We start from the raw sequence: 24491 nt of genomic DNA, 5'->3' as shown, positions 1-24491 counted from the left end.
CATTTTTCACCAATAAAACCATATAAATAATTCCGCGGACGCCGAAATAACAGCGTAAACTGGTTTAAATTGACAGATAATAGAAACATTCGGAATATCAATAATAGTCGCGCAGCTATGTCATATTTCTTCACAATAAGATAGAATATGACACAGACAACCTCGACGGATACATTCGAGTGCTGCGGATGCTGATAACATGGAACATTATGAAAATAAGTATGAAAAACGTCAACATTTCTTATAAAAACCTTGATGTTTTGTTCAATAAAACGATTTTCCGCGAACAATTCGCGAAAATAAAATGACTGTTCTATCCTGATGACCGAAAATAAATGCCTATTTTTCATAGTACTATCGGAAAAATGACCAGAAAATCATTTCGCGAAAAGATAGAAACATAATTTGTTTTTGTGTTTGATACGGAACATCATAGGCTTTAAATCCCTACAAGATTAAAATCGTAGATTCATTCCTTTTGGGATAAATAAGCTAATATTAACAGAAATTTAGGTGTTCTATTCTACTGACGTGGAGTGTAAGTAGGAAAACGAAGCATAGGAAATTTACTAAATAATTACACTTAAGTTAAGGCGTGAATAACAGTCCTCTGTTTCAGAAAAACCCTAACAACACTGTAAACACAAAAAATAATTACAAGATAATTCGACCAGATTATGAAAGAAGACCGAAAAAAGAAGACACGTGTATCGGCGTATTGAAAGTTAACGTCGGGAAGTAACCTAATAGGCGTGGCAAGTTCCGCCCATTTCTACAGGTTTTGAAATATTCGACATTAGATTCCTTGAATCCTTCCATTTTAGGTATAAAGTGTCTTTGGCAAAATTACTGACAACAATGCGGGGTATCTTTTTATGAAAAAAATTAACCCTCATGCGAGTCACTAAAGGGGTCTTTTTGGTACCTTTTTTCAAAAAAGTTTAAAAACTCCTTTAAAATGTGATCGTATCAGATCAAAATATTCAACAAAATTATTTGTCATAAAATTTTACCATAAGTCCCCGAATACACCAAATCTCTAAATCGTACCTGAACGCAAGGAATCTGCCAAAAGTAAAATCACGTTTTTGGGTTAATGTTGTACTTTATCTGAGTTTATTAAGTTTTGTCCCACAAAACTTCATTCTAGATAGAAGACGACAAGGACAAAATTAATCTCCATCTAATTTCAATATAAGTCGCCGAATAAATGAGATATGTATTTGCAATATATATCAAGAAAATATATACATTAAGTTTGCCAACAAAACACCCAAATATATTTTGAATAAATTTGTTTTGTTCTTTTTTCTAGTTGATGCATGAAGGTAACATGAAATTTAGTTCTAGACGAAATGTGTTAAAAGAAGAAATATTCTACACAAAATTTCATTGTAAGTCCCAGAACAAACTAAATATCAGAGTAAAGGACTTTGTTAAGAAAATTACGTTACAAAATTAGATATTATAATTAGAAATTATTTGTTAAACTTTTAGACTCTTAATTAAAATTTATTCCATACTGAGTCAAAATCTCCTAAAATACCTCACTTTTTGGGGGTTGTGTCAAAAGAAGAAATGTTTCGAATAAAATTTCATTATGAGTAGACATCGGATTTTTGCATGTTTTTTATTTCTCATCCGATTGGACTCAAATTTTGGATCTAGGCGTTTTGAGGGTCAATTTTTCGATATTTGGGGTCATATCAAAAATATGCAAAAAATATGCAAAATATATGCAAAAAATATGCAAAAAATATGCCAAAAAAACATGCAAAATATGCAAAAAATATGCAAAATATGCAAAAAATATGCAAAATATGCAAAAAATATGCAAAAAACATGCAAAATATGCAAAAAATATGCAAAATATGCAAAAATATGCAGAATATGCAAAAAATATGCAAAATATGCAAATAGTTTTTGGTCGAAAATCGTCAAAAAAGTCGTAAAATTTACAATTAAAGTTGGAAAAAATCATCAAAAAACTTTAAAGTGTCCTAAATTAAGGCTGTTGGCCATTTAACGTCGATTTTTAGCAGATTATTGTGTTATTGATACCTCTTACGACGGTGTGGTGTAGGGTATATGGTATTGTAATACTATTTTTATACCCTCCACCATAGGATGGGGGTATATTAAGTTTGTCACTACGTTTGTAACTACTCGAAATAATCATTGTATACCCCACAAAGTATATATATTCTTGATCAGCGTACAATTCTACATCGATATAGCCATGTCCGTCCGTCTGTCCGTCTGTGGAAATCACTCTAGCGTCCGAACGGATTGAGGTATGTTGATGAAATTTTGGGAAAATATGTTATATTTACGTAGGACTTTTGGTATTGAAAGCGGGCTATGTAGGTCCACGCTTTCGTATAGCCCCCATACAAAATGACGCGTGACGCGTCGTCGTTTTAAGGAATTTTTAAGATATTTGGCCCATTTTACCACCAAATTGGTTGTAATTTGGTACTTTGTGTCTCCAGAAGCCAAAAAATATTCCTACCAAAGTTGGGTTATATAGGTCCACGTTTTGGTATAGCCCCCATATAAGGCCCCATATAAAGTACGCGTCATTTTAATATATTTTGAATGTATTAGACCCATTTGACCACAGAATTGGTTGTAATTTGGTATTTTGTGTCTCCAGAGGCCAAAAAATATTCCTACCAAAGTTGGGTTATATAGGTCCACGTTTTGGTATAGCCCCCATATAAGGCCCCATATAAAGTACGCGTCATTTTAATATATTTTGAATGTATTAGACCCATTTGACCAAAGAATCGGTTGTAACTTTGTATTTTGTGTTTCCAGAGGCTAAGAAACATTTCTACCATAAAATGTTTATATAGGTCCACGTGTTGATATAGCCCCCATAATACAATATCTCCCGATTTTCGATATTTTGAACGTTTTAGCCTCATTATCACACCGATATGGCTGAAATTTGGTATTTACTCTTTATTTGGCGGATAAAACTTTCCCCCAGAAATTTGTAGGTATAGGTCCACGTCATCATATAGCCCCCATAAAACGGTACCTTCCGAATTTCGGTATTTTGAAGGTAGTGGTCACATTAATCCACCGAAATGGCTGAAATTTGTGGTGGAGGGTATAAAAAGTTCGGCCCGACCGAACTTAACGCTTTTCTTACTTGTTATTGTTAAACTATGCAAAACTATAAAATTTGATAAAATATCAATCATTTTGTGTTAATTTAATATTTTCTTTGTCTTAGTTTGTAGCTTTAGGCTGGTTTTAACTCAAAGGGAAGAAATCGATGTCGGTTTTTTAAGGCGGGGGTGCCGCCTAAACTGTTTACTTAGATTAGATTTTATATATATTTAAGATTAAGATTGCCAATTAAGCACCATTGGAATAAGTTAACACGTGCTACTGGAGCCTCGAAGTTATGAAAATCTCGTCTCTCTCGGCGACCCATATCTGTGGAACAGTTAAAGCTATTTGCCCGTATTATGAATTAAATTAAAGGCCATTCTGTTTATTTTATATTCAAAAACAAAATGCGTAAGTATTACTGAATTCGAGATGGAAAGCCAGTGTCCCGATTAACGAGACTACGTACGCCTTAGGGTGAAAATGGAGCCTATCTGGGTATAGCCGACTACTTGGAGAACGCATTAATTTAGTTGTTCGTCCTTTGTAATTATTGGTTGTAATCTGTGGTGAGCTCGACTCGCAGTTAATGTGACTTTTTTATGAATTTCGAACAGTTGTTCTTTTGTAAGTTTGGGTCGAATATTTCCGGAGAAGTTTCCATCTTCGCTTTGTTAAGATTTTTGTCGCCATTTGACTCTTTACGGTGTTTTGCACTGTCGGACCAAACAATGCCAAGCCAAAAAGTTCAGAACTAAGATACCACAGGTGATTTATCATTTTTTATTTCCTTTTTCTGTCTATATTATCGTATTTCAATAGATTTTCAATGAGGTCTAGGTCTTCTTTTGATGCTAAACGCTTCGTAGAATCTGAAGAACCAAAAATAATCAAGCGCAGCTTCAACAAAAACTCCTAACCATCAAATTGTCATTGCTGCTGGATCCCTGTAAAGTGTCCTATAGGAACGTTAGTCGTATCATTTTTTCTACAGTAGAAGCTCTCGGAGAGGACCCCAACAAATATATGATCTTTAGAAGCTTTATCCGTTTATTCCGGTGAATAAACAGTGAAAAATACTAGCAACAACTTCAAGGAAGATACCCCAAAACAAGGCTTTTTGCGTGCACTGGCATGGAAAACTATTACCAGATATTCCCAAAACAGTGCATAAAGAACGGGTTGTTGTTCTGGTATGGGGGTAAAGAAGAACTCCTGGGCGTTCCTGAAACTGACAGTAGCTCAGGGGAGAAACAAGACTTAGCAGTGTACGAATGCCTAGAATAATGGGGTCTTACCAGCTTAAGCAGATGTTAAGTCGAGAGCTTCTGTACCTGCGTACAGATTTATAAGGAGTATTGTTGAGAGGGATTTTTGACTGCAAGTTTGGCAGCACATCCGGACATCAAACAAACATATTCACGCGATTTCTATAAGAATAGTCTGCGATTGAGAAATCCAAGTTCGATGTAGGCGAGAATGTTTTAAAACTACTTCCCAGCTGACTTCCAAAGAACAAGAGGTCGTAGAAGCACTTTGTGTTTTCATCTTTCGAGCCCGGTTTAACGCGCCCAGAACGTTTCTTATTTTATTTATTTATTTTGTATCAAAGGACAACAACTGAGTGTATAAATGAGAGTGTGGGTTATTGATTTTACAAAACCTATAATGAACAAGATAATGGTTATGTAGATATAATATTGGATGGATTGGGTATACATAATCAATAGGTTGAAAAGGATTAGAGACAATGGATTGAGTTTAATACAACAAATAGTGAAAGCGAAATTCAGAAATATTTTTTAGGTCCAAAAAAAAAAAGACCTAAACCGCATTGAAGATTTATTAAAATACGAAACAAATATCAGATAAAGGAAATAACAAAATTATATATCATCTGTGGTATCTTAGTCCTGAACTTGTTGGCCTGATCTGATAGTTCAAACCACCGTAAAGAGCCAAATGCAACAAAAATCTTAACAAAGCAAGCAGAAGAAGATGGAAAAAACCAAACTAATAGTACGGTTTCACTAGAGTTTTTATGCCGGGTTAACCCACTTCGAGAGGATTTATTTGACGTTTGCGCTATGGAAATCCAAACCCACTGGGTTAATCCGGCTAAGTGTAAGCGGGGTATAACAAAAGAACAACTGCCGAAATTTCCAGGAAAAGTCTACCAGGCGTAATTAAAGGGTATACTTACTTGTTGTTCAAGAGATTAAGCATTAACTCCGAATTTCTTGAAAAAGATCCTGTAACTTGACCGCAGAACATCAATTACCAGGAAGGGTAAAGGATGTTAAACAACTTGAAAGTTGTGAACGACATAGCAGAGCAGGGAGTCGAGTTCATCACCAAGTAGTCATCTTTACCCAGATGTCTCTAAAATCACATTATGTCAGCCCCTTAAATAAATTTAAATATGAACAAAATGTAAAAGACATTTGTTTTCATTCCCAAAAATTGATAATATGGGAAGAAATAAAAAATAATTTAAAAATTAAGTTACAATGTTTTATTTATAAAAGCACTTAAAACTAGAACATAATTTTTAATGATGGATTCTCTCAAATAAAACGCTGGTGGCCATTTAATATTGACACAATTTTTAATTCAAATGCAAGCATTTTATTTGAGAGATTTAATCATTAAAAAATATTTTCTAGTTTTAAGTGCATTTGTAAATAAAACACTGTAACTTATTTTTTAACTATTTTTATTTTTAACTTTTCAGCATTTAATTTTTTTGACCACTGCGAACCTCATAACAAAATTATAGCCAATTTAGGCCGAAAATTTAGATAAAAACTTTAAAATACCTGAAATCGTGTTGTATCATTATATAGGGGCTGTACCAAAACCTTGACCTGAGTCCAACATTTTTAGTGAGGAAGTTTCTGTACCATTGGGAACCCCAAATGCCAAGTTATAGCCAATTCGGCCTAAAAATTTAACCAGAATCCTTAAAATGCTTTAAATCGGGTGGTACCGCTATATGGGGGCTCTAAGAAAAAAATGGACCCATATTGGTTTTGGTTTCATATTCATGTATTGTCATCCAAGTCTGAAAAGTGGTCAAAGTTTTAGTTCGATTGGTCAACTACAACTGTGTGGAAAATAAGTTACTAGATTTGAACTAAACAGACACAAAAGGAAGTTAAATTAAACACTGTAAAAAGGGTTTTTTCACAATAGACTCCATTTTCAACCTAAGGCGTTTTCGGGACATTGGTTTTATTATCTTGAATTCAGTATTACTTACGTATTTTGTTGCTCGCCAAGAAATATTAAGAATAGTATGGCATTTAATTTAATGCATAACACGGGCAAATAGTTTTAACCGTTTCATAGATATGGGTAGCTGAAGTCGTCAAATAGCCAAAAAGTCGAGATTTTCATTAATACGAGGACCCAGTGGCATGTGTTAACATATTCCAATTGTGCTTAAACGTTAACAATCTTAAAATCTAACCAAACTAAATACTTTAGGGGAGTGCCGCATAAAAAAATTTGACATCGATGTTTTCCCTTTGAGTTAAAACCAGACTAATGCAACAAATTAAGACAAAGAAAATATTGAATTTTAAATAAAATATTTTACAATTTATCAAATTTTATATTTTTTAATAGGTTAATAATAAAAAATGGTATTACAATATACATATAACCATATTTTTATATCCACACTGTGGTAAGGGGTCTCAATAGCATAATAATCTGCTAAAAAAGCGACGTAAAACGGCCAACAATTTTCATTTAGGACACTTCGATGATTTTTCCTAACTTTAATTGTCAATTTTACGACTTTTATGACGATTTTCGGCCAAAAACTGTTTGCATATTTTGCATATTCTGAATATTTTTTGCATATTTTGCATATTTTTTGCATATTTTGCATATTTTTTGCATATTTTGCATATTTTTTGCATATTTTTTGCATATTTTGCATATTTTTTGCCTATTTTGTGCATATGCAAAATATGCAAATATGCAAAATAAATACAAAATATGACCCTGCCATTGAATTTAGATTTCTTTGAAACGAATTTTGGTCCAATCAAAATCTTCGTATCTCTATAATTAAAAAATATGCAAATATGCAAAATCCGATGTCTAATTATGAGTCTCTGAACAAAAGAAATTTGTAGCAATAATATTTAACATCTCCAGAAGCGTTCGCGTTTTATATATGATTTAGGACTATATTCTACCGTTTTTATTCACATTTTCGTTATCTGCGGTTACAAAATATATTTTATTGATGTTTTTTTCATAATAAATTCTTTCAGAAGATTATGTGTGCTCGATCCAAACTGTTTTTGAAATATCTATGGTGAATATATGTGGGGAAAATATTGATAACCCAGATCGGACTTTGAAAAATTACGTATTTTAGTACTATAAACTAAAATAACGTCATCAGGATAAATCATAGGTTCCTGATATTATATGTGAAAATGCGGGGATAGTCTACGGCTATTGTCCAGTGAATATATATCTGACATGGTCCTAAATACTCTAATGATGGCAAATACTCCTGCTCTGATAAAATTGACTGAATTAACCCTTGAAATCGATGTAACTATCCATATCCTAACTAAATTTGTTATGATCATTCATTCATTAATTCAGTCAATTTTATCAGAGCAGGAGTATCTGCCATCATTAGAGTATTTAGGACCATGCCAAAACCATGGATGTTAGGACTCCTATGTCAGATATATATTCACTGGACAATAGCCGTAGACTATCCCCGCATTTTCACATACAATATCAGTAACCTATGACTTATCCTGATGACGTTATTTTAGTTTATAGTACAAAATAATTCATGTTTGTAAGGCTTTTACTCCTTAAGAACTGCGAAAAAACTTTAGTTCTTTAAATTCTTAAAATGATGACATGACACATGACATTTTTTGATTTTTGTCTCGAATTTTATTTAAATTTCAATGAAATACCATGTTTTTTGGGAACCGGATCTTCTGGGAGTTATGGTGGGAGTCAGGCCGAAAACATTTGGTCTGTTCTAGAACTGTAAGATCTACTAATTGTTACTATTTTTTTCGATATTATAAAGGAACAATTTGGATCGTGGTAAAAATTTGTATATTCCTGCAGGTTCTGGAACAGGCATATTGGCACTCATCGTGTACAGTTTCCAACACATAATTGTGAAATTTCTAAATTTCTGTATTTTCTCCTTACAGCAATTGCAATATTTTGTTTTTCAAATAAATTGCAATCTGTAACTGAATTTCAACATCAACAGAATACTGTAAACAACATTACTCCGAAAAGTGGTGAAAAAACTTTAAAACATCTACTGTAACAATTAACATTCCTTGTTTCATATGCCACAGCATTCCCCCAGAACTTTAACAGTGTAACATAAATAAAACTCTCTCTCACTCTCACCCACTGTTAACTTAACATGCAATGGCAAAAAAAACTTGTATACAGGATAATATGTGCACGGGCCAACATGAATGAATATGTCCTGAATTGTTGGTCTTCTGTTTCATATTGGAAGTTGTACTTTGTGCTCCAATAGGAATTTAAGTAGCATAGAAACGAATGGCAAATGAAACAGAATTTATGGCCTCAAACAATAACACTTGTTCAGTTTCGTGTTTGTTGTGCGCTCGTATGGATGTGATAAAACGGATAACAGTAAAACACATATCGCAAAAAATAGAGAATCTTGCGAACGACTAACGGCCGAACATTGTGTTACGGTGCAAAATCGGCTTTAGACGCGTCAAAACGTAAATGAAAGCGAGCTAAGCTCGTAAAAGATAAAAGAAATACATCGTGTAATCTTTTGCATAGAAAGTGAAAATATTGCAAAAAAGGAAAAATTATAATAAAAAAGTAAATGTAAAAAATAATTTGAAATAAAGGAAAAAATTAAAGTTGCATGTAATACGTAATCTGGATTATTCTACACTTTATGTTATGTGAAAGTGAAATAGTGATTTAAGTGAAAAGTTAAAAAAGAATTACATTATGTGCATGTCTTCAACATCCGAAGGAATTTATGTTGTTCCCTGTGAATAATGGTAATTGTTGGTTTTCTTTTTCTTAGTTTCAAAATTAATGTGCTCCTGCCCTAGGACAACGGCGAAGCAAAGTCAGTTGCCTCCACTTGAACGTTGTTGGTTTGTTTGTTGTTGTCTGCATAGTTTTAATTACAGCTGATAACATTACATGCACAGCACATTGGATTTTGTTTATTCCCACCCATTACTATCCATCCATCCATTCTCCAGATGGAATGAAGCGAACTACAAAAACAACTCTATTGCGAAATTTTTGCATGTTCTGCTGACATAATAAAACAACAACAAAAGCAACACCAACAATAAACAAATTGTGCCAAAATAAAAGTGAAAAAGATGTTAAACTTTAAAATACTTCCAGTGCAACATACTGCAAGTTAAAATCGCAAAAAATTGCAGTACTTTTACTTGTTCGCTCAATATTCAGCAACACATTTATCGGTGATTTTAGCTGTTCTACAAAAAGGAAGAGTGCAAATAAACATAAAAATAAGAAATGTAAAACGTATGGAAAACATGTATGGTGTTCTGTTCTTCTTTTTTCAACTAAATGTGTTACTACAATTTATAAATACAAAATAAAACTAGTAATTGTGTGAGAGTGTTACTAAAAATGGGTTATTGAAGGTCCCTTCAATGGGCATGATAGAATATGAGAATATCAATATGTACATATATGATAATATTCTATTGGGATATAGTTTGTTTAACTGGGTTCCGATCAGTGGAATTATTTGGCAGTACAAATGTCAGTGGAATTGTTTGGCAGAACAAGTTTTAATATGTGTGTCAATGATGCTTTGAATAAAAAAATATTTGTAAGCGTACTCAGTTTCGTTTGCCATGCTGTTAAAATATATGGTCAAAGTAATGATAGTCTATGTGTTATAGACTAAGAAATAAAAAATAAATAGAAAAATATAAATAAAATATTGGTACTCATGATTTTTATTATCCGATCAACAAAAATATCGATTTCGGGACTAGTAATACATAGGATAAAACAGATTGTATCTTACTTTTGAATAATTTGGGATATATGTATTTAATTATTTTGAATTAATTTTTAAGACCATCTCAAATTTAGAGAATTCCAATTGAATTTCAAACTATTTCATTTGTAATTTGAGAATTCCAATTAAAATTCGTATTTTTACAGTGTTTTATTTAACTTGCTTTGGTGTCCGTTTAGTTCAAATCTGTTAACTCATTTTTAACACAGTTGCAGTTGACCAATCGAACTGAAACTTTGCACACTTTTCAGATTAAGATGACAATACATGAATATGAAATTGAAACCAATATTGGTCCATTTTACAGTGTTTTAACGGTGTTTTATTTAATTTTCATTTCAAATCTGGTAACTCATTTTCCACACAGTTGCAGTTGACCAATCGAACTGAAACTTTGCACACTTTTCAGATTTGGATGACAGTACATGAACATGAAACCAAATCCAATATGGGTCCATTTTTTCCTATAGCCTCCATATAGCAGTACCAGCCGATTTAGTTCAAATCCAGTAACTCATTTTTAACGCAGTTGCAGTTGACTAATCGAACTGAAAGTTTGCACACTTTTCAGATTTGTATGACAATACCTGAATATGGCTCCATTTTTTCCTACAGCCCCCATATAGCGGTACTACCCGATTTCAGGTATTTTGAGGATTTTTTCTTCATTTTTGCCGGAATTATCTGTCATTTGACATTTGGGATTTCCAATGATACAGACATTTCCCCACCAAAAATAGGTCCAGGTTTTGTTATAGCCCCCTTATAGCGGTACGAATTGGGTGTAACTTGGCATTTGGAATCGCCAATGGTACAGAAACTTCTCCACCATAAATTATGGACAGAAGTCCAGGTTTTGGTATTTCCTTTATATAACGGTACTACACTACAAAGGCATTTTAAGTTTTTATCTAAATTTTCGGCTTAAATTGACTATAATTTTGTTCTCAGTGGTCAAAAAAATGTATTAACTAAAAAGTTAAAAATAAAAAATAATTTAAAAAAAATTAAGTTGGTGACGATATATATTAAATTTGCAGGAATAAAAATGTGTTGCAAGATATTATTTTAACCAATTACACTGTGCAACATTTTCAAGGTAATTGTGTGCAAACAACTTTTAATGCGGATTCTATGAAAGTACAGAACCAGTCGACAAAAAACATATTTAGGTTTTGTGTTGTTAGATCGGGTTCAGATTTTATGGCCTCGTGAAAATATGGCTAAATATTGACTTTTTACAGCAAATCGAGGCAATATCTCTGAAAGCAATTCTAATCTTGTTTAAACATCTGAAGCAAACTTGTAGATTAGAGCATGACGAACATATCAACTCGAAAAACTGCATTTGTTGCCTTAAAATTCATGATATATCTGAAAACTCCATTATTTTGTATATTTCGCACCATATCTCCAAAACTGTTACATTATTCGTTGACCTATCTTTGGAAAAATTAGCCGCTGGCTAAGTCTTCAGAACATTCCCATCTTGTAAAATGCCTCTATCAAGCTGTTTCTAGCATTTTTTTTCAAATACAATTTGATAAATATATCAACAATGCATTGAAATCCCAAATATGAAAATAAACAGGCTATGTGAACATTGTTTGAAATATATTTTGTAGAAAGTGTAATATGAAATACCCACTTAACAACATGAAAGAAGTATTTTAGAGTTTCAGAATGTTCAGAAGAAATGCTGAACACATTATTTGGAAAATTTTTGCAAAAGGTTACTTGGTTCGACTCCCAATAGTTTAGCTGCTACTGACCAGAGTTTCAGAAATTATGTAGACATTCAAATATTTTATCGATTTTCACCCGCTAGATGCAGTTTTTCCTAGCTCTTTTGTTCGACACCCAGGTTTTACTACTTTAGGGCTATAATATTGCTGAAGACCACAAAGCAAAATTTGTATAAGTTTTTGAGATGAAGCCGCGAACAATGAAAAAAGGGTATTATTAGCCCGGTTTACATGAGGCTGCAAAATCCAAACCCCGTCTAACAATGCAAAACCCAACTAGGGTTTTTGTAGTCTTAATATATACTTTCAGAAAATGTCCATTGTAAGTTGTTTGCATTTTCACTGTAGCATAGTGTTATATAACATACATATTAGGTATTTTTAACTTAATGCAACGAAAAATGTTTTATTTTTTGTTTCGAATTACAAATGTAATAATTCGAATTTCAAATGCAATAATTCGAAATTCAAATGAAACAATTCAAATTACAAATGGAAAAATTCAAATTGCAAACGAAAGAATCAAATTATAAATTAATAAAAAATAATTTAAAAAAATTAAGTTTCAGTGTTTTATTTAGAAATGCACTTAAAACTATAAAATAATTTTTCGCTTAGCCTCAATAAATATATTCTTTCTCATGATGGAATCTCTCAAATAAAACACTGAAACTTATTTTTTTTTAAATTATTTTTTATTAATTTATAATTTGATTTTTTCATTTGCAATTTGAATTTTTCCATTTGTAGTTTGAATTTTTTCATTTGAATTTCGAATTATTGCATTTGAAATTCGAATTATTACATTTGTAATTCGAAACAAAAAATATAACATTTTTCGTAGCATTAAGTTGAAAATACCTAATATGTTATATAATAGGTTAAAATAATATCTTGCAACACATTTTTATTTCTGCAAGTAATCATCTTTCGAAAATGTTTCAATTTATAGTGCTGCTCAAAACATTTGCAACTGAGATGCCTCTTTTAAACTTAGTCTATTTTTAGGGACATTGTGGGTTTTGAATATTTTCAAGATTTTAAATAAGTATTCAGTTATTAACAAATAGGTTAGAAAAAATTTTGAAATACAAAACTATATGCATTTCCGCCCCTCAATATCCTCAAAAATATACAAATATTGATACATATAGTCATCTCTATGGCATATGTTTTGGTATAGCCAACAGCGAAAGGTACAATAAACTTTGGCGTTTTCTACTATTTCAGCTTAGCTCAAATTGTACATTGTGCTTTCTGAAGGGATTAAAATACTTTTACTAAACATCGAACCGATATGTTCTCGTTTCGTAATAACTCCCATAACAGATTTTGTGAAATTTGATATAGAGTGCCCAAAATAAAGATTATTTCATATGCATATTTATGGTAACATGGGGCGCCTTCGCGCCTGGGGCTGATTTTCTCGCAAACTACAAGTGCTAGAAAAAATCCGTTAAAGGCAAAATCGTGAGTTTAATGAAGATCTATCTTCTCCCAAAAGTTGGCAGTTGAGTCATAGGTTTGATAGCGGACGCACGCTGTTTTGTGTTTTCAGGGTATTGGGAAAAATAATTATGGTAGATATGTTTTGTGATATCTTCTTTACCTTTTGTGATATCAAAAACATATTTTGTACCGTTAGAAGACAACTACTGAAGAATATAAATCCCAATAATTCGCATGAAAAAAGCAATTACAAATGTCAATATATTAATATTATGAAGTGTGTAAGGGGTGGGGCGCCTACGCCATGATAGGGGTGTGGTGGATTAATGTTAGAAATTTGTACCACACTATAATGTGAAGTTAAAGTCAAATATTATCCTAAACGTATCTTGTTTTAGTAATATTATGATTTTTGTATCTATATTCAAGGTAACTAGTTCAATGAAGTACTAGAATCTGGTTCTTTTTGTGAATTTTAGAATGATTTTTTATTATTCAACAGAAAACATGTTCCTTTGCATAATGTTGATATTTAAGGAAGAAGTATGGTAAATTACAGTTTTAGAGTCCGTTGGAAAATGTTCCATATGGATGGCGAAGCTGCCCCATTGGTGGGGAGGCTTCGCCACTTTTTAAACATTTTGTAAATTTTCAAAAATAATATTTTAAAAACAAAATTATAACTATTTATATATAAAAACTTATAGTCAAGATATGCTTATATTTGTACCAAAAATAATATCTGGAAAAACATTAACGGTGTCGATATGAGAACATATTGAAAAAAACGTGGCGAAGGCGCCCCATGTTACCATATATATTTTTATCATAATTCAGCGGGACTTTATAAGATTTTATAAATTTTTGTTATGAAGTTGGAGATAATTAATTTCCTTTTTGTTGTGACCAATAATTTGTGACGTTTTCCTAGAAAATAACTATTTTTACTACAAATTACTATTTTGACTTTTTGCCTTATTAAGGTCATTTATAGTGACATTTTTAATTAATAATTCACCGTGGTGCAATGGTATGCACGCCCGCCTTGCACGCAGAAGGTCGGGGGTTCGATTCCCCGGCCAAGCAACATCAAACATTTTTCAACGGTGGCGAAATACTCCTCAGTAATGTTGGCGACATTTCCTGAGTATTTCAGCCTTGAAAAACTTCTCCACAAGTGGTGTCTTAAGACACGCCATTCGGACTCGGCGATAAACAGTAGGTCCCATATCATTGAGCTAAATATGAATCGGGGTGCACTCATTGATATGAGAGAAGTTTCCCTTGTCCCGTGTGGGATGTTGTGGAACAATGTTTTTAATTCTTCGAGTTTAGCTGTTATAACCTAAGAGGTACATTGAACAATTAGTCTTCCGAAGTCTCACATACCCAATCATTATGCTAATATGCCTGATAATCGGACTTCACCATTCGTGAAACGTATTTCTGATCTTTTTGTATTTCTTTTCTTTTTCGATGATTCAATTTTTTTCAAAGACCGATATATTCTAACCATTGGCCAAGCAAATCTGAAAATATAATGACATTTTTTTGCCGCGGAGCCGTATCAAAACAGCAAAAAAATAATGGAAATCAAAAACTAATTTTCTCCAAAGTGTCCGATTTAACTCAGAATTTCCCAAAACATATTTCTGGTTAAGACATAAATATATCTCCTGAAAAAATTTGTTTTTTTTTTCAATATACGACTTTGAGGAAGTAAGGCATCGATATTTTCGGCAGTAAGTCGCAATTTAGATTAGGCAAGTTTACTTGCAGCAAGTCTTTGTAGAGGAGAGAAGTTAGTGGAAAAAAGTAAAAAAAAAACATTTCAGTTTCAGTGTTCTCTACAGAATTGATTGTATAAACGCAGATGACAATTTTAAAATGCAACGAGAAAAAGATAATTGCTAAATGATGTTTTTCTGCCCTTCTTCGTATTAATTCGTATCAAACATTCCATATAAGATTAACCAAATTTAACAGTGACATTGGTTTTAATTTGAGAGGAAAATCATGCACAATAAATGTTGGGTTGGATGGCAATGAACCAAGTATGATTGCGTTGTCTTTATAATGATTCGGGGGAAAAATAAACTTTATACTCTTCAGTCTGAAGGCTACCTGTATGAGTTTTAACGTTTTTCTTCGAAGTCATCAAATAAAATGCAATTATATAATAGGAAGCAACATCTATTTTTTAATGCCAATAAAAGTAAACACGGTGCTCTTGAAACATCTTTAAATGAAAGGGGCTTACTCCTTGGAAGTTCGTGCGGATTCTGAAACTACAAAAAAATCTAAAAACCAAAAAAACCGTTAGAGCGTTTTTTAAATAAATCGCGATCAAAGTTCACGTTTTTAGGTTTTTTAGGTTTTCACGATTTTGCTTGGAAACCGCAAGTCCTATCGAAATCAGATTAGAGAAAATATTGTAGCTGCAAAAATTCTCTAGAAGATTGGCCTTTATGATATTTTCGTAGGTTTTAAAATTTTTGAGATATAGAATTTCAAATTGGGACAATGCACTGACTGTATCGCCTCCTTATAAAACAATGTCATGTACGGTGCGCCTTAACTAACTTTAAATAAAAACCGCTTACACCTAGGAAGTTTTTGCGGATTCTGAAACAGCAATATTCATAGATGAGAAAAATCCAAAAACAAGAAAAACATCACTCGAGGAATTTTTAAATAAACCGAGGTCAAAGTTCGCATTTTGGGTTTATTTTGGGTTTTCCCGATTTTGCTTGGAAACCACAAGTCCTATCGAATGGGACTAAAGAAAATGTTTTAGCTGTGAAAATTCTCTAGAGGATTGACCGTCATGTTTTGTCCCTAGGTTTTAGCATTTTTGAGATATAGAAGTTCAGGCCTCAATTCTGTTTCTATGACAATATGAAATGAAAACTTTTATAAAGGAAGAAACTGTCAAATGAAAAAATTATAAAGGAAATATTTTTCATTTAAAATTTTCTCAAATCTATATACATACATATGTATAAAATATAGAAAATTTTACATAATTGCTGAAATTCTGGTCAGTATCGGCTAAACTATTGGGAGTTGTACCATGTAACCCTTTGCAAAAATCTTCCAAATAAAGTTCTCAATAATTCTTTAGAACATTCTGAAACTCTAAAATGCTTACTTCATGTTGTTTCAGCGGTATTTTGCATCATATCTTTTATTACACGTATTTCAAACGCAGTTCACACCAACAGTTTATTCTCGCATTTCGCATTTCAATACATAATCGACATTTTTATTAAATCGTCGTTGAAAAATGTACTGAAAACAACGGCACAGATGCATTTTACAACATTGACATGTTCTGAAAAGTTTTACATTTTAGGGAATATTTTCCCAAAAGAAAATATTCAGAAAAATTTAACGGTTTTGGAGATACGTTGCGAAGTGTATAAAAATTGTGGAATTATTAATTTTTTTGAAATTTGCGGCAATAAATCTAGTTTTTCGAGTTCATTATTTCTCTAAATATTTTATTTTTGTCCTTATCTACAAATTTGTTTCAGAAGTCAGAAGAAGATTCGCATTGGTTTCAGATATATAGCCCCGAATTTCTTTAAAAACTCACTATTTAACCATGTTTAGATAGGGCCATAAAATCTGAGCTGGTCAAAAACGCTAACCGATCTTATATGTCGGTATTATTTGGAATATTTTCAACAAAAAACTGATTTTAAAAGAAAATCAAAGCTTACGGACTTCTTATAAATTTGCCATGAGCATTAGCAGAGCCGTATATTGTACTCTTGCAGGTTCATAAATAAAATGCATCATATTTTGTGTTTGACCCTTTAAACAAAGTTCATGCCGGGTTTCCTTACTCCTTTCCAATAGAAGAACAACAGAGTTTAAATGTAGTGATTTACATTACTTTTTGTTCATCAGTAAATCGTAAGGTTTGCATTATTTCCGTTTTCCTTTTAGTCTACGTTTGTACACGTTCTTGCGTATGTGTGTATAGCTGTGTGTAAGAGTGAATGAATGAATACCCAGCGAAAAGTTTGCCTCCAAAGAGGCAGTTAAATGATATGTACAAGTGATTTGGAAGTGCATCAAATTATGCATTTTCACTCATGATTTTTACAAGGGAGTGACCCCGGAAAGAGGCACTCCATTGCACCGCATTTTAACTGACCCTTTGGCATTGCATTTTAACTGAACCTTTGGCACTGCATTTTAACTGACCCTTTGGCATTGCATTTTAACTGAACCTTTGGCACTGCATTTTAACTGACCCTTTGGCATTGCATTTTAACTGACCCTTTGGGGTAGAATTGGAGGCAGTCCAGAGCACGTGTTTTGAATAACAAAATAAAATGCATTTATTATTTGTGTAAAACAAAAATATTAATACCTTTATTAAATTAACACAAATTATGAAAATTCTCTATTGAATACAATCGCAAACATGTGTGTTTCCTCTTCTCTTCATTTAATCCAAGCTTTAGTGCTTTTGCTTCATCTGCTAAATGGGTTTGATATTGTCTTCCCATCACCAGTTAAGATTTCGACATGTACTCCAACAGCATTCCATTGGGAAATTTTCTTCTCGTGAGTTACCGGAAAAATGTTCACAAATTAAATATTATTTAGTTTGTATTAACAAATGTTTGGAAATGTTAACACGATTATCTCTTTTTGGAAATGTAGAGATGTACAAACTGATTTATGTACAGGTAGGGATCTCTAACAACTGCTAATAAAATGTAGTGTACGGAGTGCCTTTTTCACGACTCCGTTTGCACTGCATCCGCATGCTGTTAAATTGTGAGGAATTGGAGTGCCTTTTTCACGACTCCGTTGAACTGCCTCCGGATGTTGTTAAAATGTGACAAATGGATGTGATTCTTTGGATTGCATCCAAATGCGGTTAAAATGTGAGGAATGGAGTGCCTTTTTCAACGACTCCGTTTGAACTGCATAAAAACATGCCGTGAAAGAACTAGTCTACATTGCACTACTTCCAATTTATTTTGCTGGGTATGTTTAAATTATGCGCGAAAATTAAATTTGTTCCAACAGTGTTTCCTTTTATAACTAAATTTGCGTTTTGCGAACAATTTTTACTTTGCAAGTTTTAAATGCCGGGGCAACAAGGAAATTTCAACTGCAGAATGAAAGGAAATGGTGGGTGTTAAATAGTGAACGAAAAAAAGTGTAAATATGATGATAAATTAATTACAGTTTTACCAAATAACCCAAAAAACAACCGACACACAAAAAAGGCAGTGGTGGCACAAACACAGAAAGGGCCAAGGCTAAAATTAAAACAGCACGAATTGTGGCTCAAATTGAATGAAATGAATAAAATATGCTGACAAACATGGAAAATAAGTTATAAATGTTGCGGAAACTGAGTTAGTGATGCCGGCCAGCTGGCCGTGGTGCGAACAAAAGTCTGTCATTAGTAAAAAAATGTCTGTGTAAAAAAGATTATATAGACCAAATTGTTGACAAATTACTGGCCATAGAAAACACAGAATTTAATATATTCAAACATTTTAAATATCTGGAAATGAAAATTAATATTTTTTAAAAAAAATACATAATATTTCACAAATACAACAAACAGGAGGAGGTTTCCCCCTGTTTCCAAAGATTATTATGGCAATAAAAAGCTATAGTCCGAAATTCTCCATCTTTTCTTAAAATTATTTGTTTTTGTTGAGGGTAAATGAATTTAATTTAAATATTTTATTTTTCCATCACTTGTTGGTGTGAGTGAAAAGATAATGTGTATTTCTGTGTTATATTAAAATCACGACAAAAATATCTACAAGTTCATGACATACGGAGTGTACTTTTAACCTTAGGGCTTTCAACACATTTTCTTTTTCGCACAAAGGTATTAAAGACCTTTTTCTGTCGCATTGTCAAATTTTATTTTTTGCTTTTAATTTAGACATCTTTTGGCATACATATGTATGTCCTTTGTTGTTTGCCAAGAGAAAATTAAACATTTCAACGAGAATATTCCCCCAAGACATGCTGTAGCAATTTCTCACACCAATTATTGAATCTGCATATTTTATGAATTTTATATTTATTGATACTGTCTGCAAAAGTCCAATAGGATAGCAAACAAACAAACAGACAGATAAATGAATGCCAGCAATCAATTTAAGAAATAATATTCATATTCACAAAGTTTTTGCTTTTTCAAGAAAATTTCTGCCATATGAATATTGAAAATATAAAAATAATTCATGAATAGTTCGTTCAACTTTTATGACCCGTTTCTCTATGACGATTCGAATTCAAATTCGTTCGAATTACTACTAAACTCATGTTCTTGTAGAAAATGTTTGTTTGATTGAAAACAAAAATGATACAAATATTTTTCAAAAAACAGAAGTTTAGAAGTATTTCGAACGAATTTGTATTCGAGTCGTCTTAGTGAAACAGGCCATTAATATTATTTTATACACACCACAACATTATATGTCTTTATAAAACGTCTGAAACGACATTTGTTTTTATTTTTTACTTATATATTATTGTTTTAATATAATATTATTCTACAAAGACAGATGCCGAACATGAAAACAATTTTTTGGTCTGTCCCCATCACTTTAGGATTTTACAAACTAATGAGCTACAATATTCCAGAAGATACAAGGGAGACTTCTCTCATATCAATGAGTGCACCTCGATTTATATTGGCTTAACAAGTAAACAAGCCTCAGCCTTTGTGAATTTTGTGGCCCTTTTTGGACATTTGAACTTGCCAAAAAAAAAAAAAAATGTGGATTAGGATTAAGTTCAAAAGTATTGCGAAGAAGGTACTTAAAGGAATAGACCGACATAGTTCATTATAGAAGTGGATCTTATTTTGAGAGTCACATATTTTCGATAGATATCGCGTCCACTAGTCATTTCAGTGGGTCATCGTATAATCTTTGGACCAGTATGCCAGGAAGCATGGACTTGCAGCGGAAAACATAATATGGCTGTAAACAGTACCACGACGAAAATCATCGGTATACATTTCCCAAGGATCATCGAACAGACCCTAAACTGCACTCAGACAACTTTTGTGGGGGAGGAGGTACGCCAAGAAGATGACCGATATGGATCATTTTAGAAGTTAAATTAAATTTGGACAAACTAAGTTTGAACAAAACATGACGAAGACCAAATTTTGGACTAAATCGATTAATCACATCCAGAGTTATCGTGCTCTCCAGCCGCTACATATGGTGCCATAGGGATAGTATACACCTTTAGGGCTGTTTTCTCAAGAAGAAAGACTCTTACCGTCGTAATTGAGGCAGCGAAAGCAAGTTGCTTCAACAGAACTTATCCGAAATTTTGTGTGGGAGGTTCCTGAACGAGTGGACAAATATAGTCAATAATCGCACATGATATATCTGTAAAGTATGGACCAAGTCAGTCACTCCCTTCAAGAGTTATCGTGTGCAGACCATTTTTGAACTTTTATGGGGGAGGTACCTGTAGGAGTGGACCGATACAGCTTATCTTCGAACTTAAACTAAGTTTGGACAAAATATTACGTAGGCCAAATATTGGACCGAATCGGCAGATTCGTTCGAGAGTTATCTTGCGCTCCAACCCTTACACACGGTGTCATAGGGGTTTTTTTTGCAACTTTCAGGCTATTTTTTTTTTTTTTAGTACCGGAAATGATGGACAGGTACTGTCAATCTTCGAACTGAAACTAATATTGAACAAAACATAACGAAGACCAAATTGATTGATCAGGTCGAGAGTTATCGAGCTCTCCAGGCACTACATATGGTGCCACAGGGTTTTTTTACGCCTTTCGGGCTGTTTTCTCAAGAAGATAGACTTTTACCGTCATAATTGAGCAGCGAATGCAAGTTTCTTCAACAGAAATCAAAGCGTTTCGAGAGCAGGTATTAAAGTAAACTTTTCCGAAATTTTGTGTGGGAGGTTCCTGAACGAGTTGACAAATATAGCCCAAAATCTAACCTGATCTATATCTGTAAAGTATGGACAAAATCGGTCACTCCCTTCATGAGTTATCGTGTGCACATTTTTAGGAACATTTTTTAACTTTTGTGGGGGAGGTACCTGTAGGAGTGGACCGATATAGTAAGTTTGGACAAAATATTACGTAGGCCAAATATTGGTTCGAATCGGCAGATCCGTTCGAGAGTTATCTTGCGCTCCAACCCTTACACACGGTGTCATAGGGGTTTTGTTTGCAACTTTCAGGCTATTTTTTCAGGAAGTATGAACTTGCCCCTGACGAAACTTGTACCGTCATATGGGGGGCAGTGAATACAACTTACTCCAATAAAAATCAAAACGATTCGAAGGCAGGTCCTAAACTGAACTTTTCCGAAATTTTGTGTGGGAGGTACCGGAGGGATTGGACCGATTGAGTCCTCATCTAAGTCAGGTAGAAATTTTGCGATGTGCATAGTATGGACCAAATCGGTTACACCCTGCAAGAGTTATAGTGCGCACAAATCAACTCCAAATTGTCTGAAACGGTTTTCGTCTTAAAAATCATTATTTCGATGAAGAACATTTTGCCCGTATAAAAGTGTACATGGTAATATTCAAAAAAGTTTTACAATCGTTGAAATTGAGGTTTACACATTTAATACATCGCGAACTATAAATATATTTTATATAATATGAATATATTTCTGTTGATTGATTGTAATGTAATACAAAAAAAAAAAAATAGTTGGTAAAAATGTGTTGAAATAAACAAGTTTTTTGTGTTCTTTCTTGATTTCTGGTCAAACCACGCCATATTCAGACCTGTGCTCATAGAACCAATTAAAGAACACCATTTGGGCGAGATGGTTCTGATGTATAATTGTTCGATATAAACACTGCATCCCACAAAAATCGATGCTGACATTTTGAAGTTTTGATTTCGGCGTTTTTTTAATTTTTCTTATAATTAGAGGGCGCAACCAGATAATGAAACACTTCACAGGATTGTAGAACTCCTGATTCCACGTCGTTTGATGTATATCTCATGAGTGTGCTCTGTACAGCTTCTTAGTAATAGGTGCCCAAATTCGAAAATTTAGTACGTAAATTTTCTTCAAAAACCTATTTTTGGCTTTAAAATTTACAACTTTCATACAGTTAGTTTTTTACGCGCCGGATCTAATGAATGCTTCCGGGTTCGAATCCATTTACTTAAACGGCGGATATAAATACCTTGAATATAGGAAAATCTTTAAAAAATATATTTTGACAATTCCGCGCAATTAACCGCGATTTACTTTCAAAATGTATGCATAAATCTTTATACGTGATTATAATATTTGCATATTATAAAATTATATCAATTACAGAGATTCGGGAGTAATATTCGTTTTTAAATCAACATAGAATGTGGTGGCACATCCGCCGTTCTTGACGAATCTGTTTAAAATTTGTTATATTGACGTATTTTTATCAGACGATCACTGAAATCGGATGCGCCTTACAAGCACATGGACATCGCAAAAATTTTACCCATTTGAAGGATTTTTGGGAGATAAGATGCAACTGACAGCACACCTTGGCCGCTGAGTGCAACATGGATAAATGCATACATATTGAACGAGATGCTGTATCCTAAAATCGCATGCGCCTCAACTGATTTTAAAGGATTCGTGAATTACGCGTTTTTTAATATTTGTGTTTTTTCTTTGGTTGCAATTTCATTATTACTCTCTACTTCTTATTTCTATTGCTTTCACAGAAAGCAAATATACTTTCACGATGACAAACTATTTTTTTTTTTTGTTGCTGTTGAAATATGCAAGTTATAAACCCAATCTTTATAATATTGGTCTCACATTTTTCTACGCGTTATCTAGATTCTGTACGTATTTTTAATTTATTTTTTAGAGATTTTTATGGACCCTGAGTTAGAATAAATTAAATTTACTCCAAGATTTCTCCATTATGTTTTGATTTTCTGGGAAAATAAAAATAAATTAAGCAACTATTTCAGCATCTACAAATGCTGTTATATCAAATGCTGTTAACGATTTATATACATTTTCGTATTACAACACAAAAGGCATTTTTTAAATATTTTTCTTTATAAGAGAATAAAACCCCCATAACTTTTGAGCGCATCGTTCAATTTTGTGAACGCGAACAGATTTTAAACCACGAATTTTTTCGTAACCCATGTATTAAAAAATCGCAGATGTGCTCGCCAAAAAAATTTAATTTTTTTCTATGGAATTGTAAAGGAAATTTGAAATTTATCATATACCCTCGTTAGCATAAATGCTGAGGGTATAATGATATGGGACCTACTGGCATAACTCCCACAACAATTACGGACATAATGTTTGGTTTACATTCGGCGTCTTTTCGTGATTTCGAAGGCGTTTCGTGATTTCGCGCGGAATCAAGCAAAAATTATCATGATTTCGCATACAAAAATGAAATCATCTCATTTCGTGATTTCAGCGAAATCCACATCGAAATCGCAGTACACATGATATACAATCCTGTTATTGCCTGAAAAAGTACCAAAAGTTGCAACACTTTTCACGTATCACAATAAACAAGGTAGATGGTCAATTGATGCATCAAAAAATTTTAGTATCAAAATTTGTAAACAATGTGAAAAAAATATTAAATTACTTTGTCACAATGCTATTTTTCAGTGTGTTATTGTACTTTTTTAATGATAATGTTAGAAAAAAGAGCGAATTGTCAAAAATTGATTCCCCATACAAATTTCTTAAAAAATAATGGAACGAAAAAATTACGGAAATTGCAAAAACTGCAGCAAATCAACGTATCACTATCGTATTTAGATGATAAAGAACATGTTGCTAGTTTCTACCATGCCAAAATTGTATGGCAAAAAACAGGAGAATAGGGTGTTATTCGGCGCTGTTTTTGTTTAAAGAGAAGTGCAAGTATTGCTAGACTTCGGAGTACGGGAACGCATTTTTAGCACTAAACGGGAAAACTGCTGCAAAGGTCTGAACACAACTTTTATCTATCAAAATTTATTATTATGATGTCTCAACGATAAAATCATTTTTTATTTTTTCATTTGTTATTACTATACACAATTAATACGATATAAAGATAATTTTACGATA

The 24491-nt window shown here is 32.8% G+C and overlaps 1 protein-coding gene across 4 annotated transcripts in view; it reads left to right on the top strand.

Moving 5' to 3' along the window:
* Positions 1–8642: 8642 nt before the first annotated feature.
* Ptp99A (Protein tyrosine phosphatase 99A) overlaps positions 8643–24491 on the top strand; it is an 874937-nt gene continuing 859088 nt past the window's right edge. For all 4 annotated transcript variants that reach the window (XM_073962747.1, XM_073962759.1, XM_073962758.1 and 1 more), the window contains exon 1: positions 8643–9185. The gene's annotated coding sequence lies outside the window, so the exon portion shown is untranslated. The remainder of the gene's footprint in view (positions 9186–24491) is intronic.

This window comes from Musca autumnalis, unplaced genomic scaffold (genome assembly GCF_047663935.1).
Source record: "Musca autumnalis isolate F117 unplaced genomic scaffold, ASM4766393v1 scaffold_1, whole genome shotgun sequence".
NCBI lineage: Eukaryota > Metazoa > Arthropoda > Insecta > Diptera > Muscidae > Musca > Musca autumnalis.
This window is presented reverse-complemented; position numbering and strand designations above follow the sequence as displayed.